The following is an 18,074-nucleotide window of genomic DNA, read 5'->3' on the forward strand; positions in this document are numbered from 1 at the left end:
CAGATATCTTTTACCTGCTTCAACTCCGTGAAGGTGTTGATGGCTCCTTGGCCAGTCACAGTGAATTCTATAGCTGTGTGCCTTCCTAGGAGTTGGCCCAGGTAGAGATATAAACAGCACGAAGAACAGTTTAGCCCAGTTCATGAATGAGAAATTAATAACTAACTATTCTTAGAAATTAGGGTATTTCTGACTTTTGGAGATTGATGTCACGAACAAAAACTACTCCACACTCTGAGAAAGTCAAGAAAATGTGACTTCAGGCCAGCCAGAGGCAGCCTCCTGTGTGCTAGAAGGACCCTTCACCCAACTTGCCACTTCTTGGACTCCACGTGGCTAATAGGTGAGGACATTAACTCATAGGAATCTTGGAAACTAACGAAATAAATAGTACCTAGGTATCAAAGTCCTTCAAAAGGACCTGTTCTCTGATCTTACGGTAGCAGCTTCCATTCCCCTTTGTAATGGCTACACTCAGAAGAACGTGTAAAAAGAAGGATTTAAAACAACTGGAGACACGTACCCCAGACATGGCTTTTCCCATTAGCCCATTTGATATCAGCGAAGTACCAGTTGTCCCCTGGTAAACTTTGGTGATGGAGAATTTTAAACACACACACTATCCTGCTAATGCTTTTATTTTCTGTTTTCACCATATACTTTCTGCTACCTCCTAATGCTATTCCTGACATACAGCAGTGCTGAATAATCTGTACAGCAACAAGGTGGAATAGAAAGAACACAAACTGGAATGAGAAAGGTCCAGGTTTAAATCTTGGCTCTATCATGTACTTAGGTACTGCATGGCCTGGTACACATATACATACAGGGCACTTGAAGTCTCAAGTTTATTTCCATGTTAAAACACACACACACACACACACACACACACACACACACACACACCCCAACCACTTACCTCGGTGTATTAGTCTGACTGAGCTGCAATAACAAAACAGTAACAAAATACCACAGGCTATGTAGCTTACACAGCAGAAATTCATTTTCTCACACTTCTGGAGGCTGAAAGTCCAAGATTAGGTGCTGTCAAGGTTGGTTTCTGGTGACATCTCTCTCCTTGGCTTGCAGGCTTCTCATTGTGTCCTCACATGTGCAGAGAGGAGGAGCTCTGGTGTCTCCTCCTCCTCCAAATTTGTATGTATTACACACACACACACACACACACAATATGATTCCATTTATATGAAGTTTAATAACCAGCAAAACAAATCTATGGTGGTAGAAGGGTGATACTGACTAAAAAGTCACACAAGGGAATTTCCTGAGGAGATGGACGTTTTCTGTATCTTGATCTGGGTGGTGGTCCCATGCATGTATACATATGAAAAGGTCTTTAAGCTGCATCTACACTTAAGAGTTGTGCTTTTTATTGAATGTGAATTTTATCTTCATAAAACACTGTCTAAAAATATTACACTCCTCCCAACTCCAACCATAACCCATCTGTACCCTAGACCCAGGGCATAAGATACAGAAGCAGAGGATTCAGAGAGGAGGTATATTTGAAAAAGCTTCCCACTTCTCTCCATTACTCCAAGTTGCCAAACATCCTTTTAGGAATTGAATTAAGCTGGAATATATACATACATGTACATATAAAACTTAAAAATTTGTAAAAGGCCCCTGGAGATCATCAGAGTTTTCTTAACAAAGCAGGCTCACTTTCTAGTTGGCTTTGATTTGGGGAACTTGTTCTGCTTTCAGTGGCTCCAGCGTCTTTGAAGGTGTAAAATGAATGCATTAATGAGAGGAACATATTGGGCCTGGGAGAAATCGTGGAAGCCCACAGGATTCTTCTTTGTATTTGTAGTTTGAATTGGGCTTATAAGAAGTTGATAATTGCTTTGAGAAATGTAATATTGATAAGTTCTTACAATTGCAAAGCTTTAAAGCAAACATGTAGTGATGTGTTCAGGACCTATTCCATGAGTCAAATTCCTTTCACCCTGATGTAGTATAAGGAGACTTGAGTGTGACATAGATTTAGGAAATGGGTTTCTTTTTTCTTTTTTGAAAGGAGCTTGTGACTAGCTTTTATATATTTATCCTGAGAATGAAAGGTTTTTGTCATTTCAAGCTGTACTTTCTATTTAGAAAATATTCTTTTTTTTTTTGAGATGGAGCCTTGCTCTGTCACCCAGGCTGGAGTGCAGTGGCGTGATCTTGGCTCCCTGCAAGCTCCACCTCCCGGGTTCATGCCATTCCCCTGCCTCAGCCTCCCGAGTAGCTGGGACTACAGGCGGCCGCCACCACGCCCGGCTAATTTTTGTATTTTTAGTAGAGACGGGGTTTCACCATGGTCTTGATCTCCTGACCTCGTGATCAACCCGCCTCGGCCTCCCAAAGTGCTGGGATTATAGGCACGAGCCACCACACCCGGCCTTAGAAAATATTCTTATTTGTATTGCCTTTCTGAGATCTATTCTAAAGAAAAAGAAATATGGCTGGTCAGATACACTTTATAGGCTTTTAAGTTAATAACGCATATTTTTTTTTCTTTTTCAAGAGAGGATCTCACTCTGTCACCCAGGCTGGAGTGCAGTGGTGTGATCTCAGCTCACTGCAGCCTCGGTCTCCCGGGCTCATGCCATCCTCCCACCTCAGCCTCTCTAGTAGCTGGGACTACAAGCCTCAAGCTACTATGCCTGACTAATTTTTGTATTTTGTGTAGAGTCGGGGTTTTGCCATGTTGCCCAGACTGTCTTTCTGTAAGTAAAATTATCTAAATTTTTAAAATGCGTCCACAGGGTTAATACTAAATCTTAGCTTTACTTATCATTGAACACTCAGCCACATTCATTGGAGTCTCAACATTCATTTTCATCCGAAGGCGGTGTGAAAACAGTCCTGTCCCCAGACACTGGCTTTATCCGCTGGCTTTATCCACTGGCTTTATTGCTTAGCTTCCTCCACAGGCATGCCATCTGTCTGGAGAAGCGTACTTTGACACAAGTTTAGTCCTGGGAAAGACCTCAGAGGTGAACTATTCCAACCAAGCAGCTCTGCCCTCTTTGCCACACTCCACTTAGAAAATAAATGCAGGCCTAGAGGTGAAGTGGCTTGATCAGGGTCCCAAGGCTGGTCAGAGGCAGAACTGGAACCCTTGTGTCTGCCCAAGAAGGACAACAAGTCCTTTGCTTCTTTTTTATGCTACAACAGCCTCAGGGTGCGGTGCTCAGTTTGGTAGCACAGTGATGTTAGAGCAACAAAATATATTTCCTAGTGTCTTTTCACTAGAAAAGACACCAAGCAAGAGGCCTCCCATCTCCCAGGAAAGAGCAAAAGCCAGAGTTTTACATTGAGAGCCTGAAGGCATTTTCTTATCTTTAATCCTAATCCTGTTTGGGTCCAATTTCAAAGAGATTAAGAGCATGCACTTTAGGCCTGACAGACTAGGGCCCTGATCATATCTTCCCAATTGTATGACCCTCAGTGAGACAGGTAATTTCTTCATGCCTCACTTTCCTCATCTAGGAATGGGGGAGTGCTTTCCACACTTTCTGGAACACAGTCAGGCACTGCCTAATGTTTTCTTTGGAAACCCAGCACGTCTGTACAGCTATTTCCTTTAAACTGTGAGAAAGTTGATTTCCCTTCAACCTTTTCTTTCCATCACTTTTGCATTGCACTCGGCGTTTTCTCTAATTCTTTATAGTTCTAGAGATTGGCAGATGCTCGAAGAAAATCAGAGTCACTACGGATTTATTTATTTTATTTTATTTTTTTGAGATGGAGTCTGGCCCTGTAGCCCAGGCTGGAGTGCAGTGGCGCGATCTCGGCTCACTGCAACCTCCGCCTCCCAGGTTCAAGCAATTCTCCTGCCTCAGCCCCCGAGTAGCTGGGACTACAGGCGCACGCCGCCACGCCCGAAAAATTTTTTGAATTTTAGTAGAGACGGGGTTTCACCGTGTTGCCCAGGCTGGTGTCGAACTTCTGAGCTCAGCCAATCCGCCCGCCTTGGCTTTCCAAAGTGCTGGGATTACAGGTGTGAGCCACCGCGCTTTTTGGTTTCCAGTTCTCTTCCCCAAGAGGCCAGGAATTTTTGCATGAGTTGCCGGACACTGAAGTGATTTGGGACAATACATTCTGTGACAACGACTTCAAGGTCCCTTTTCAACAAAGGACTGGAATCTTAAAGAGATAAATCCCAAGACATGTTTGTAGCAATGCAAAGGACCACAGAAATCTAGACAAATTCTTTAATTTTGCAGCCACAGAAACCTAGGATCTCAGGGGCTGGGATACTCCTCAGTTATCCAATCGGGCAGGGCCTAAAACCCAGGTTCAGTCGCCCGGCTCCGAGCTTTTTCCATCATACCAGCTGCGTCTCATTAACTCCACCTCCGAAAGTGCTAAGGAAGTTCCCTCCCAATGCCTACCCAAGCAGGGTGGGGCGATTCTGTGGCATGGAACAAACCGGGAAAACGACATTTTCCAACTCTCAGCACACAGGCTGCTTTTTATCATTCCTACGGGGCAGGAGGGGGCAGGGAGAGAAGGCTAAGACACCGGGTCCAGTACCCAGAGGTTCTAGGGAGAGATCTCTGAGATTGCCTACTTGGTGAAGCCACCTTACTTTCTCCTGGTCTGTTTTCCCCTGTGGGGTGGCTGCATGAAGCGTCCTGCTTGGAGGGTTCCCCAATATAAGGTAGACTATCCTGAATGCAGGTCGGGGTGGGCAAGTTCCTGCCGCCGCCCCGTCTCTGCGGTCCTCGGAAGTCTAGGTGGGCTCTTCCTTTCCTTGCCTCTTTCTGCCCAACGGCGGGAGCAGCCCAGGGTTGGGGTGGCTGCAGTCGCCTTGCCCTCTCCACTTCCACGTCTCTTACTCCAGGGAGTTTCATCCCGTCCTCCGTCCTCGGCCCCCACCTTTTAAAACATTTTCCAAAACTACCCCATTAAAAGTGTGCGACTTCTCCGGGCCTGCAGAAGGAGCTCCTGCAGCCCGGCATTCCTCGGATTCCAGCGCTGTGACGTCCCCAAGGACCGCGCGCCTCCAGCTCGGGAGCTCGGGAGCTGGGGCTCCACGTTTCAGCGCGCGCCCGCGGCGCCCCCGGCGCGCGCCCTCCCGGGCAGCATTCCTCCCCGCCCCCGGCCGCGCGCCCCGCGCTCCCTCCGCCTCCTGGCCCCCAGCGCCGCCGAGCCCGGCTCTGGGGTGGGGGAGCCGTGGCCGCCGGCGCCTGCTCCGTCCCCTCCCACTCGCACGGCCCCTTCCTCCCTCCTCTCCCGGCCGCTCGCATTTCCTGCCGCTCTGGCTCTCCCGGCCCCTCAAAGTTCTTTCCAACTTTTTCTCCGCGGAGTGAGCGCAGCGGACGCAGACTCGGGGGCAGGTTGCTGTGCTCCTCCGGGCTCAGCCGCCTGCTCTCCTGGCTCAGCCGCCTGCTCTCCTGGCTGAGGGGAGCCCTAGACAGACATCAAGTGGCCACTGGCGCTCCTTCCCCTCCCAGCTGAGCTATCCTCCCCGGCCTCCTCGGGCGGGACAGCCCCGTGTTTAGGTTTTTCTCCTTTTCTACCCCGGTGCGCCTCTGCTCCGAGTCTCGCGCTGGGATCGCGGCGGAAACCTCCCTCCCCTTTCGCCTCCTGCGGCTCCTTCCCTTCGCCCCTCCTCCGCCAGCCACTGGAATCAATTCCGTGGGGAATCGGGGCTCTGCCGCGGCGAAGGACAGCCTTTCCGCGCGGGACTCCTGGGCGCCACGGGGGCCATGTAAACAGGTAAGCCCCGTCCAAGCCGGGAGTCGGGCCCGAGGTTGGAGGCCGCCTCGGCGCTCCGGGCGCCCTGCAGATGACTTGGGCAGACGCTGGCAACGCCAACTTGCGATTGGCGGCCCGGGACGCCTGGCAGGGCAGCCGGGGGCGCGGGGTGGCCGGGCCGCAGGGGTGTTATCCCGCGGTGGGAGCTGCCCGCGGTGAGGCGCAAAGCTTGTCCCGGGAGCGAGCTGGAAGGTGAGCGCCGTCTGGGGAGTTTGTGGTTAAACCTACACCCTGGTCCCCTCTCTCCCGTTCCCTTCTGCGTTTTGGGAACGAGAGAGGGCCTCGGAAGGGCAACTGGAGATACCTAGACCTTGGGGGCTAGAGGATGAAAGACGAACGACGTCGCGGTCGCTGCAGCGGTAGGGGGATGCAGCTGCCCGACGCCCCCAACCACCCCCCACCACCACCGGGAAGGAATCTTGAGGGGAGCGGAGTTTTCCTGCCCTCTCACTAGGCCCCAGTAGTGCCACCGAACTCCTGGGCGTCGAGGCTCCTACTTGGGTGGTCGGGCTGGCTCTTAGAAAAAAGCTGTGGCCAAACAATATCAGATCAGGTCTCCACCTCAAACTTTCAGAGTTGTAGGTATTAACAGCCTCTCCTTCCCCACGTGACCCCCAGATCTCAGGTTTGAATACTTGTAAATGGGGTTTACAGCTTTTCGTTTGGAGAGAGCAGTGAGGTAACGCTGCCCCTATCTCCCTTTCCCTCTCACTTCCTTCGGTTCCTGTTCTCCAACCTTCTCATCCCCACCTACAATTTCAGAGATTGTGGGGTTTCCGCTTAAGTCTAGGAACTGGCTGTCGCAGGTTCTTTGTGAAGGTGAGGAATCTCTAGATTGCAGGTGCGGGCAGTTACAGAGTTTCCACCAATGTGTAAACTTCTTGAAATGGATTAGTTTACTCATTCATCCAACAAACCTAGCTTCTACTCTGCTAGGAACAGAGGATAGAAAGATGCTAAATGAGATTACAGGGCAGGAGTCTGCAGCCTAGTGGAGGAAACTTGAAGGCCGGTGAAGAATGATAATGCATGGAAGAGGGGTTCTGTGAGAGTCTGAGGCGAGCTTGGTCCTGGTGAGGCGTGCACTGCACTTAGAGGATGGAGGTTGTGCTCATCTGGAGGGTGTATTCCAGGCAGAGGAAACAGCTCGTGCAGAGTGAACACAAGAAGGATAGAAAGTTTCCCTAGCCATCTGGGGGCCCGAGGGGCATTTATGGCCATGTTGGTGCAGTGTTGCTGGGATAGCAATCTCTCCACCCCCAATATCAGAAATTAATCTAGAAGCACGTTAGCCACTTATGGGAACCACAAGTAGCTTACAGAGGAGCCAAGGCCGCCCTCTTTGGATATACCTCCATGCCTGCTGCTGTTTTACCACAAGCAGCTGTTGTATGATCATCTAAATTTTAATTGGCCCATGCTGGGTTTCATTAAAATGGTATTGATTCTTCTTCTTTTTTGTCCCCCACATTCAAGCAATGATTCCTTTTTTAAAAAGGCTGTTTGACAGCCGTAGGTGTGGTAATACAGCAGCATTACGGACCTTGTATTATAAAGTTACCTAATTGATTGGTGATGGGGTTGACGCTTGTGCCATAGAAATGACAGCCTTAATGAGCGGGAGCTGAATGGCATGATGCCCTTTTTGCCCAGTCTGAATGGGTGGCCATGAGGTGCAAAATTAGTTCATCTGTATGTCACTAAGTTTGTTATACTTTTCTCTGCTTTTAAGTCATTACTACTGCTTTAGCACAGTTGTGCTAAAGTCGTTCTTTTCTCTGAAACTTTACGAAAATAGAAAACACTATCTTCTTGCAGATTTTTGTAGCCTAATGGCCCAGGATTCAGCAAATCCTGCCTAGAAAAGTTTCTTACAATGCAGTAGCATTCTGTACGTGGTTTGCCTTTCAAGGGTGTCTCTTCACTGGACTGAAGTGGTGTTGTAGTATTGTTCATAGTGGCTGAGTCCTGGCTGAGGTGGCAGACATCCAGCTTTTGGTGACCTCAGGCCAGTACATCAGAGTGGGAAGAACACACTGACTTCCTGCAACTTTGGGTGTTTATCCAAAGTTAAAGCCCCTCTACCAGCATCTTTTCTTATCTCAAGAACAGCCCCTTCACAGAAGTTTTCCTGAAGGTGTAGGGACCTGCATGAGAGAAATGGCTGAAGAGAAGCCCATTCCTGCTAATCCCAGGCGTTTGCCCGGTTTCCATCATTGGCTTAAACATGTAATTATTATTAACACTTGAGTTATTCAGGTTTGTGCATACTATGTCACACTGGTAGCTGTAATAGAAAGGACAGTTAGACTTTTAATAGGGAAGCACCATAAGGAACTCAGAGAAAAATCAGAATTTTTAGAATAATTCTTACTTGCCCTGAACGGACGGGCTAAGTGTCAAGAACTATGAGGATTTCTTATTTTCCAGTGCCTTCTTTCCTTATTAGAGGTTTAAATTTGCTCCAGGGAAGCAAACATCAACCCTTTGATTGCATATTATAGCCCTCCTGGGTTCCATATTCTTGTCATTTTTGAACAAGGGTTTCACCAAATTCTTGCATTTGAGCTTCATTACTTAGTCACCAAATGCTGTGTGTTTAACAAATTCATTTTAAGCCTCAAAACAGTGCTGTGAGCTTTGTTAGAGATAAGGCATGAGAAAGAGAGAAGATGAAATAATTAATTAGCCAATTAAGGAATGAGGGAAAACAAACACTAAAGCTTTAGTAGGGAGGAGGTTCAAGTTAATGTTAAAATATGCTTTTGGATCTCCCCTTACGGATTTAAATTGATTTAATTTACGCTTCCTCTGTATGCATCCCATGGAGGGCTTATTGAGTGGTCCAAGGGGTATGTGTGGCAAGTTCTGTAGCTTTTCCTGGCTGTCAGTGTGCTGGAGCAGGCGGTCCAGGTTTGGGAGTTTGAAATATAGCTAGGTTGGAATTCTAGCTCTGCCATTTTTTAGCTGTGTGATGTTGGATGAATGTCATAGCCCTTCTGAGACTCAGTTTCTTCATCTGCAAAATGGATCTGGTAACATTTGGCCTGTCAGGATATGTATGGAGAATTCAGTGTCATGCTGTATAACAGTACCTCACACAGAATAATAGGTCAAGGATGGCTATTTATATGTTCAAGGACTTGTATGTGGCCATGAATGTGCTCTTTGTGTGTTATTTTTTTCAGCAGCCTGAATTCACATGTGTGCCAACATACACATAAAGCTTTGTTTTTGACTTTTTTTTTTTTTTTCCAGTCTATTGGCTCAAAACAAACATGTTGTCTGGCAGCTGCCATGTGGCTCCTCCTACAAGAGGAAATTGAGAGGTGGGGGACCAGGCAGTAGAGAAGTTTGAGGAGGGAAAGCCACTGAGAGATTAGAAGGGCAGAGAAAAAGATCCTTTTCCTTGTATGCTTCTTACTGTAATGACGGTCCAGTGTTTTATATAAGGATCCTTGTATTTCTATTGTTGAAATCTAGTTAATTAAAGAATGTTAGGATAACTCTGTCTGCCTTTAACAAGAGTACAAAAGCTAGCTGCTGTATCTTTGCAGCCTTGATTTCCCTTTTTGAAGCCCAAATATAAAGAGTAAACTGCAACACTTCTAGTGTAATGCCAGCCACTGGTTATTTGAACTTTAATGATGTCTTTCATCTGAGAAGCCCAGAGTATTTGACAAACATTAAATCATTGATCTTCATATCAACTTCAAAGCGGGAGGGAATGTTAGAAGAAATGAACAATGTTAGAACAATGTTAGAAGAAAGGGCAGGTATGCAGCATGTGTTCTTGAAACAGGATGGCAAAGAATTGGTTAAATCTTTTCTGCAGGATTGCGTGCAGGCCTGGAGATCATATGAAGGTATCCTACCCCTTTGGGGAATCAGGGGGAGAGAGCCCAGGGAAATGCAGGCCTGACCTGGATTTTTGCAATAGGAGGGGAGAGGAAATGTATCTTGCCCAGACCAGCAGTGCCTTTGCCATATATTGCATGCATGCTGATTATGAAAATAAATAATCTTATAATTATTTATAATTCTGAATTAAAGGATATGATGCAATGCTTGTGGATGAAGGACACAGAGTAGCTGTGTAAAAGGTAATAGTGACTAAGTGCCTTTTTGTGTGATAAGGGTAGTTCTGGCTCTAAGTTGGGTTATAAATGGCATATGAACATTGTTTTACTTTCCTTTCCTTTTTCCTGTTGGTTCTGTGTTTCTTGACTTTTCTTCCCCTCTCAAGCTTTTGTTTGATTTTCTTCAGGATCCTTGCAATTGGAAAAAACGTTTCATAGCCATTCTTAGATCAACCTTACATGTAAAATTTGATATGTGGTTGATTTAGCTTAGTTTCCTTAGGGGCTAAATTAGGCCCAGGTCAAGAGTTTCATCCTGAGCCTGGTCAATTAGTTTGACCCAGAGGACTACTGCATATCCAGAGAGCTGTAACCCTAGCTGGCCATCCCATAAATGCTTTATGTTGGTCCATAGGGAGGAGTCTGGTGAGAAAATGAGAAAGGGATCCTTTGGTGATGTAGCATCATCTCTAAGTAGAAAAATATCCTCTTCACATTTAGATTGTTTGAGATTTTAGTGCTGAACTGTATTCCTAAGTTAGGAAGCCGTACCATGTGGGCCACTGACTTGATCTACTTTGCCTCACAAGTTTTGCGTTCACAGGGAAAAATTACTTACAGTTGAAAATTAGCCAAAATTCCTAACGCATATTTTCGTATGAAATGTGTACTTTACTTCTACTTTATTTCCTTGTGTCTTTGGAAATTCATCTCTTGGGGGTTAATTTGTTCACACTACATTCCTCAAGTAATTGGGGCATTAGCCAAGGCAGTAGATTGTCAACCTCCAGTGAGCATCACCTGCAGGGCTTGTTAAACAAAGGTTGCCGTTCCCCATGCCTACCTCGGTTTCTCGATTCAGCACATTTAAGGTAGGCCTGAGAATTTCCATTTCCAAAGAGCTCCTGGGTGATGCTCTTGGTCCTGACCAACTGCATTTTGAGAAGCACTGAGCTAAGAAGTCTTGCTTGGTTCACCCACCCCTGTTCCTCAGGCTTGGTATGGTGGTCACTTTTTCACTGCACCAGTTTGAATGATTCCGTTCCTAGTTGCTTTAGAGCTGCAGAGAGGCTCGGTTAATGGCCTCGTATCCCTAGCCAGGTTCATGTAAAGCACTAATTAGATGTTTCCATGTTACTGGATCTCCTTGGCTATCATCTCCAGTCCAGACCTCTCTGCTTGCTACCAAACAGTTGGGTTTATCTGGTGCTTGGATCCATCTGAGTGTCTGCTATACACGCCAAATCCTACCTGTCTCAACTTGAACTCTCCAGTTTCTTGTCACAAAATGTGCTGCTTCCAAATTACCTATCTCAGTGATATTGCTATCTACTGAGTTAGCTGCTCAAGCCAGGCATTTGGAGTTTTCTTCAACCTGTCATTCTTAGCACCCTCAATCCCTTTTCTCAAACCCCAGTAACAGATCCCATCAGTCATTAGGTCCTTTCGAGTTTGAGTCTGTAAAAGTATTTTCCATTTGCTCCTTGCCCTCCATCCTTAGTGGCCTCTTGAGATTGTTCCAAGAGCATTGCTGTGGTTTGAATGTCCCCTCCAAAACTCATGGTAAAATTTGATTGCCATTGTAAACAGTGTTAAAAGGTGGGACCTTTAAGAGGTGATTAGGAGGAGACTTCATGAAGGGATTAATGTCAGATTTGTTATCTCAAGAGTAGATTGTGATAAAGGGAGTCTGGCCCCTGGTGCCTTTCTCCATGTTCTGTGCTTGCCTCTGCCTTCCACCTTTGCACCATAGGGTGACCCTGGCCAAATACCAGCACCACGCTTTTGGACTTTTCCAGCCTCCAGAACTGTGAGCCAAATAAACTTCTGCTCTTTATAAATTACCTAATCTGTGATATTCTATTATAGCAGCAGAAAATTATTTTTACTCTTTCAGCGCCGCAGAAAGGGTTTTTGATCACAAATTTTTGAAGATTTTACTTTTTTGAGTACTATTTAAAGTCTTTCACTTGTTTTTCCCCTTATGATATGGATTCCTGACTATCTTCTCATACCCATCTGCTGCTCTTTCTCTCTATCTGTGCTAGCGCCCCTAACACTTAGTGGTGTTTAATTCTCTTCTCCTTTGTTACATTCAGACCCAGAGTAGTCTTACCCCTTCCTGCCTGCTTAACCTCTTTGTGGTCAGCTAAGGCTCCACCTTCACTCTGCTCCTCCCCACTGAAGCCTTCCTTTCCTTTCCTTTCCTTTCTTTTTTCTCTCTCACCTCTCCTTCCCTCCTCTTTTCTCTCTCTCTCTGTCTCTCTTTCTCTTTCTTCCGTTCCTTTCTTTTTTTTCTTTCTCTTTTTGAGATGGAGTCTCACTCTGTATCCCAGGCTGGAGTGCAGTGGTGCTATCTCGGCTTACTGCAACCTCCACCTCCCAGGTTCAAGCGATTCTCCTACCTCAGCCTCCTGAGTAGCTGGGATTACAAGCACACAGCCACCACACCTGGCTAATTTTTTTTATTTTTAGTAGAGATGGGGTTTTGCTGTGTTGGCCAGGCTGGTCTCGAACTCCTGACCTCAGGTGATCCTCCCACCTTGGCCTCCCAAAGGGTTGGGATTACAGGTGTGAGCCACTGAACCCAGCCTTTCTTTTCTTTCTCTTTCTTTTTCTTCTTTTCTTTCTTTTTTGACAGGGTTTTGCCTTGTCACCAAGGCTAGAGTGCAGTGGAGTGATCATGGCTCACTGTACCTTGACCTCCTGGATTTAAGTGATCTTCCTACCTCAGCCTCTCAAGTAGCTGGGACCACAGGTGCCAGACACCTTGCCTGGCTAATTTTTAAAAAATTTTTGTACAGATGGAGTCTCCCTATGTTCAAACCCAGGCTGGTCCTGAACTCCTGGGCTCAAGCGATCATCCTACTTCAGCTTCCCAAAGTATTGGGATTCCAGGCGTGGGCCCTTGTGCCCAGCCCATTCCTTTCTTTATAGTCCCATAGCACTTTGAAATTACCAACATTAGTAAGTTTACCATATTATGCTTGTTTACCTTCCCATCTCCTCTACTAAGTTACAAGCCTCTCTGGTAGGGATCTTATTCAGTTCATCTTATGTGGAGGTTGGGTAGCCATAGCCGTGATGATGATGATGTTGCCATTTTGCAGATAATCCATTGGAGTTGATTATTTTTAAAAAGCGTGGCTGGGCACAGTGGCTCGCGCCTGTAATCCCAGCATTTTGGGAGGCTGAGGCAAGCGGATCATGAGGTCAAGAGATCGAGATCATCCTGGCCAACATAGTAAAACCCCCGTCTCTACTAAAAATACAAAAATTAGCTGGGCATGGTGGCGTGCACCTGTAGTCCCAGCTACTCAGGAGAATCCCACTTGAACCCAGGAGGCAGAGGTTGCAGTGAGCCGAGATGGCACCACTGCACTCCAGCCTGGGAGACAGAGCGAGACTCCATCTCAAAAAAAAAAAAGTGTTATAGAATCAGTGAATGAATGCATTTCTGAAATGCTGACCTGAGGGACAAGAGCCCAGCCTAGTTCGTAATTTATTATTTATTCTTTGATAAATAATTACTAGGCTCTGGGAAAATTACATCTTGTTAATGACTATATGTGATTTTAAAAAATTAAACAGATATCAGTATGTATTATACATATCTTATTATCTTTGTTCATTTGAGGAGACAAATTCCATTTTTAAGCTATTTTCTGAAGTTACTCATACTATGGTTCTTAATATTGTTTTGCTATACTTGGACACTTAAAAACATGGTAATTTTTCCTCTCATTTTCAAGTCTAGGAAATGTTGTAGATCATGGGAGAATAAATATCACTGAAGGGTTAGGAAGGAGGAACATCTCAGGGTTAGGAAGGAGGAACATCTCAGGGTTAAGATCTAAACCTTTCAGGTTTGGATTTACTGATTAGAATATGCTTCATTTCCTTCCTATGCATTATTGTCTTTTGTATCATATAGAAAAGAGAAAAAGGCAGAATCCTCCATTATTCAAACTCAAAGTTACTAGTTTTTACAGTGAGAGAAAGATGGAGAGACCCTATGACACCACGTCAAGGCAGATTTGCCAGCCCGCTCATATCCAAGACAGCCTGTTCTACTTATAGAACTATAATAAGCAGGAGTGATAGCATTGATATTTCCCCCCCAAATCACAAGCTTGGCTCTCACCATTATTTTAGTTCCTAAGTCAAAGGGATTAAGGCAAATTTCATGGTCATGAAAGTGAATTTGTCATGAATTACGTATATACTTCAGCTTGATGTTTATGGTTCTCCACAAATGATTCCCAGGTGGGCGTCTGATTTCTTCAGATTTATGTCCCACTATTCCTAGGGTTATGCCAAACTGCAGGTGTTTCCTGAATAGGCCCGGTCATTTTCCTCCTAATGTTGTGCTGTTTCCTTGCCTAAGAATCCTAACACTCATCATTGCCTATCGAAACCATCCCTCCGAGCCCTCCTTCAATACCACTTTCTCTGGGCAGCTTTCCCTAATCTCTCTCAGGGTCAGACCCTCTTGCCATTCTGGCCTTGGCATTGACCTCACTGTGCTCTGTGTCCTGGTTAACCTGCCTCACCCCCTCATTGGCCTGTCAGCTGCCTGGGAACTGCCACTGCTTCACTCCCCCACGTCCCTGCCTGTAACTGTCCATGCAGGTCTGCCTGCCCCTTGCCCAAGAATGCCCTGTGAGGCTGAGGCTGCCCCCCCCCTGCGTCATTATGACAGACATCCATTGTGGCACCACTTCGTGTAAGCTGTCCACTCTCTTGGTGCGGGCACCAGTCTACCTTCTATGCTAGAGTCTTTTCTAAGATACGTCTGATATTTTCACTCTCCTGCTTAAAATCTTTCTTGCCACTATATATTGTTTACACACACACACATTTTCTTTATACCTTTACTACATATATAACATACATGCATACATATATGTGTGTGTACATATAACATACATACATATATAGGTGTGTGTATGTAGTAAAGGTATAAGGAAATACCAGAAGGATAAACACAAAATACAGGGTATGGTGAGCAGGGGTGGAGGTGAGGACAGACATGTGATACTGTTTTGTTTCCTAAGCTGAGTGATGGAAACGTGTTTATTACATTCCCCCTTCTAAAATATTTCATTTTAAAAACTGCTTATGATTAAAGTACACACTCTCTAGCAGAGCACTCAAGGCTCTGCATAGCTCTTTTTTTAAAAGTCTCATTTTTTTTTTGTCTGAAGCACACAGGAGCTCACTCAGCACAATACAATAAGCGAATCATACAAATACTGAGGAAAAAATGTTCCCATGAATACATATGTATATATTCTTAAGAGCAGCAATCAGGAGTTTAACAACAATGTAAAGTGGTTTTCTCTAAATAATGCTTTCTGATGGGCTTTTGGGTAGGAAATGGACAGGTAAATCACCATCGCGTAACAGATGAGCTAAGAATAACATCTGTTACCCAAGTCACTGGAACCCTGTGGCCTGTGAAAGCCCTCTTGGAGTTTACATTTAGTTCCATCACTGGCCTGGTTGACGTCCACATTTCACTAAATTTGGACAAGATCAAGAAACTAACCCCTTAACTCTCAGTCTCTCACACTCAGGGATGTGGGAGGGAAGGGCAGGTGAGATCAGGTGTGAACACAGTCAGGGCTCTGCATAGCTCTTGATCGCACCTGACTTTAGCTCTTGATTGCACCTAACTTCCTAGCCTTGTCTGGCCTCTCCCCTAAACATCTCTTGGCTCCCTGTGAACCTTCTCCAAACATGTCTCAGCAACCTTGTTGCTTTGACTTATGCTGTTATTGTTACTTCCTGCCCCCACTGCAATTCTTTTTTACATCTGATCACATGATAATCTCTTTCTGATTCTTTAATGTTTGTATGATTTTTGTGTCCTTTTTGGAGGTTTTATCTGATGTTCCCTTTTTATTATTAGGGATAATAATATCCCTAGTAATAGTTATATTATCATTGTCATCTTCTCTGCCTTCCTATAGTACTGTACTGTTTGCTTATTTTCACACCTTTGGAGACATATTTTGTAATTTATCTATCCTTGGGTTTATGGCATCTGATGCAGAGTACGTGTTCAATAAATGTTTAGGGAATTGATGAGTAGTAGATGTAAGAGAAATGTTTTTAATTGAAGTAATTTTTTTAAGAGTATGTCCAAAAAAACTTCAAAACAAATTGAAAGGAATATTTCTTGGGTTCAATATCTGAAATTCTGTTTGTAAATCTAATGGATTTACACATGGATTTCCTAGCTCAAACCCATGATCTGTATTAGATACTCTTCTTCTGCTTTTCCCATTTGCTTTATGGTGGTGGATTTTTTTTTTTAAATAAATAAATAGCTGTTCACGCTCCTCATCCTCTCTTTTCCCCCGTCACCATGGAGTGGCTTCATGGTTTCTGTAGTAGTATCTGTGGATGTGTGTGAGTCCCACTTGGGAAGTAGCTCTAGGCTGCGAAGTGGTACCACTTGTACAGAGTCATTTCTGCCATCAGCGCTGCTTGCTCTGGAGTGGAGAAGTGACACCTCCATTTAGAGGAGAAGCTGCAGAGTTTATTTTTGTGGCAGATGTGTCCCACTGAAGAACTGTAATAACCATAATAAAGGAGGATTATGCCGTATTAGGTTTATGAAGGGTGCACCAATCTGTTACCAGGGTCAGTGGTGACAGCTCAAGCCAGCAATTAGGTTTCATTTAAGACTCCAGGAGGCAATTAGCATTCCCTTCTGCCCAGGAAATACTGTGATCTATTAGGCCTATTCTTTTGCATTATACATTTTGTAAAATGTGCTTTAAATGATGAAGGTACACATTTTTTGACACATAAGCAAGTCTTCAATTTGTCACTTGAAAAATGGGGCTGACTTTTAGACTCCCTGTGTGTTTAAATCCGTGGGTTATAATGACTAACATCCTGGGTGGGTTGTGCTTTTTAAATCAGTACATTTTTAAAAGATCATATACATTCTTTTATTCAAAGGTAAGGAATTTCATATGGAATATTATATAATTATGTGATTTATGAAGGGAAAAATGGGACTGATGTGAAACAAATTAAAACTCCAAAATAATGAAATGACATCTACCAGTCTTAATTATATTCTTTAGAAAATTACTGTTTTACTTAAGAAGTGTCTAAAAATAAAGGCTGGGGAGGATGATTTGTGCAGTGCTTCTGCTGAGCAGCTGTTTGGTTGTTCCTAAAATGAGGCATGTTTTCTGAGTGCCAGGTTAGTGTGTACTTTGTGCCCCTTCATCCTTATGAATGTGTTTAGGAATTTTAGCTTTGCCCGTGAATATGCACTAATATTTAGTAGTTATTCAAACTGGTTTCCTCCCTCCGCCCCTCTTCCCTCCTCCCTTCTTCTTTATTCCCTTTCTCACTCCTCCCTCCTCTTCCTTCTTCCCTTCCTTCCTTTGGAATAAATTAGCTCAAATAATAGTAAATTATTCCTTTGGAATAAATTAGTTTGGAGGATTCTGATAGATTAATTACCATATATATATTCAACATTAATATCTTTTGGGGTATGATAAAAGAGAGAAATGCACAGTGAGCAGCACATCAGGCCAGAAATGCAAAGACCACCTATTTCCATGGGGCAATTAGGCTATCTCCTTATTGTTTGGTTCTTGGTTTGCATTTTTTCTCATTTGTAGATGATAAAACTATAATAGTGACTGAGCTCAGTACTTTGAAATCTGTGTGTGTTGACATTAAAGGCTCTGAGAAGTCCTGCAGTAAATGAAAATGTTTCAAAGCTAAATTCATTTTAGTAAGAATCTTTTAAAAAAAAATCTATGTTATGGAACACCTGTAATATGGAAGGGCACTGATAGTAAATGGAATACCTACCAGAGAAATCTTGGTTTAGAAGGTACCTGGAATAGAGAAGACATGTTTGTGGTCTTTAAGAAACTCAGCATCTAATTTAGACCATGTAGTGACTTGGATCATTAAAATGATTAAACATTTAAAGTCATTGTTAGCAGACCAGAACTAACTTTAATTTTTTAAATATCTAGACTTTTGTGTTTTGTAGCACATAACAAGAGCAAATTCAAAGCAAAATATCAGGAATTATTCACAAAACCAATTTTCAAGAAAAGTTTACAGAGCAGTAGGCGTTTAGTTTAATTTTATGTCTTTATAGTACATTGAAGAGTAATGTTCAGTTTAAATTTGAGACACTGTGAGAATCTCATCCTTCAAAGAAAAATTCAGATACAT

At 44.2% G+C, this 18,074-nt stretch overlaps 1 protein-coding gene across 1 annotated transcript in view; it reads left to right on the top strand.

Moving 5' to 3' along the window:
- Nucleotides 1-5,288: 5,288 nt before the first annotated feature.
- Nucleotides 5,289-18,074, top strand: part of PTPN14 (protein tyrosine phosphatase non-receptor type 14) — a 205,272-nt gene continuing 192,486 nt past the window's right edge. Inside the window, exon 1 of the mRNA XM_030812879.1 lies at nt 5,289-5,730. The gene's annotated coding sequence lies outside the window, so the exon portion shown is untranslated. The remainder of the gene's footprint in view (nt 5,731-18,074) is intronic.

Source organism: Nomascus leucogenys, chromosome 5, assembly GCF_006542625.1.
Source record: "Nomascus leucogenys isolate Asia chromosome 5, Asia_NLE_v1, whole genome shotgun sequence".
NCBI classification, from domain to species: domain Eukaryota; kingdom Metazoa; phylum Chordata; class Mammalia; order Primates; family Hylobatidae; genus Nomascus; species Nomascus leucogenys.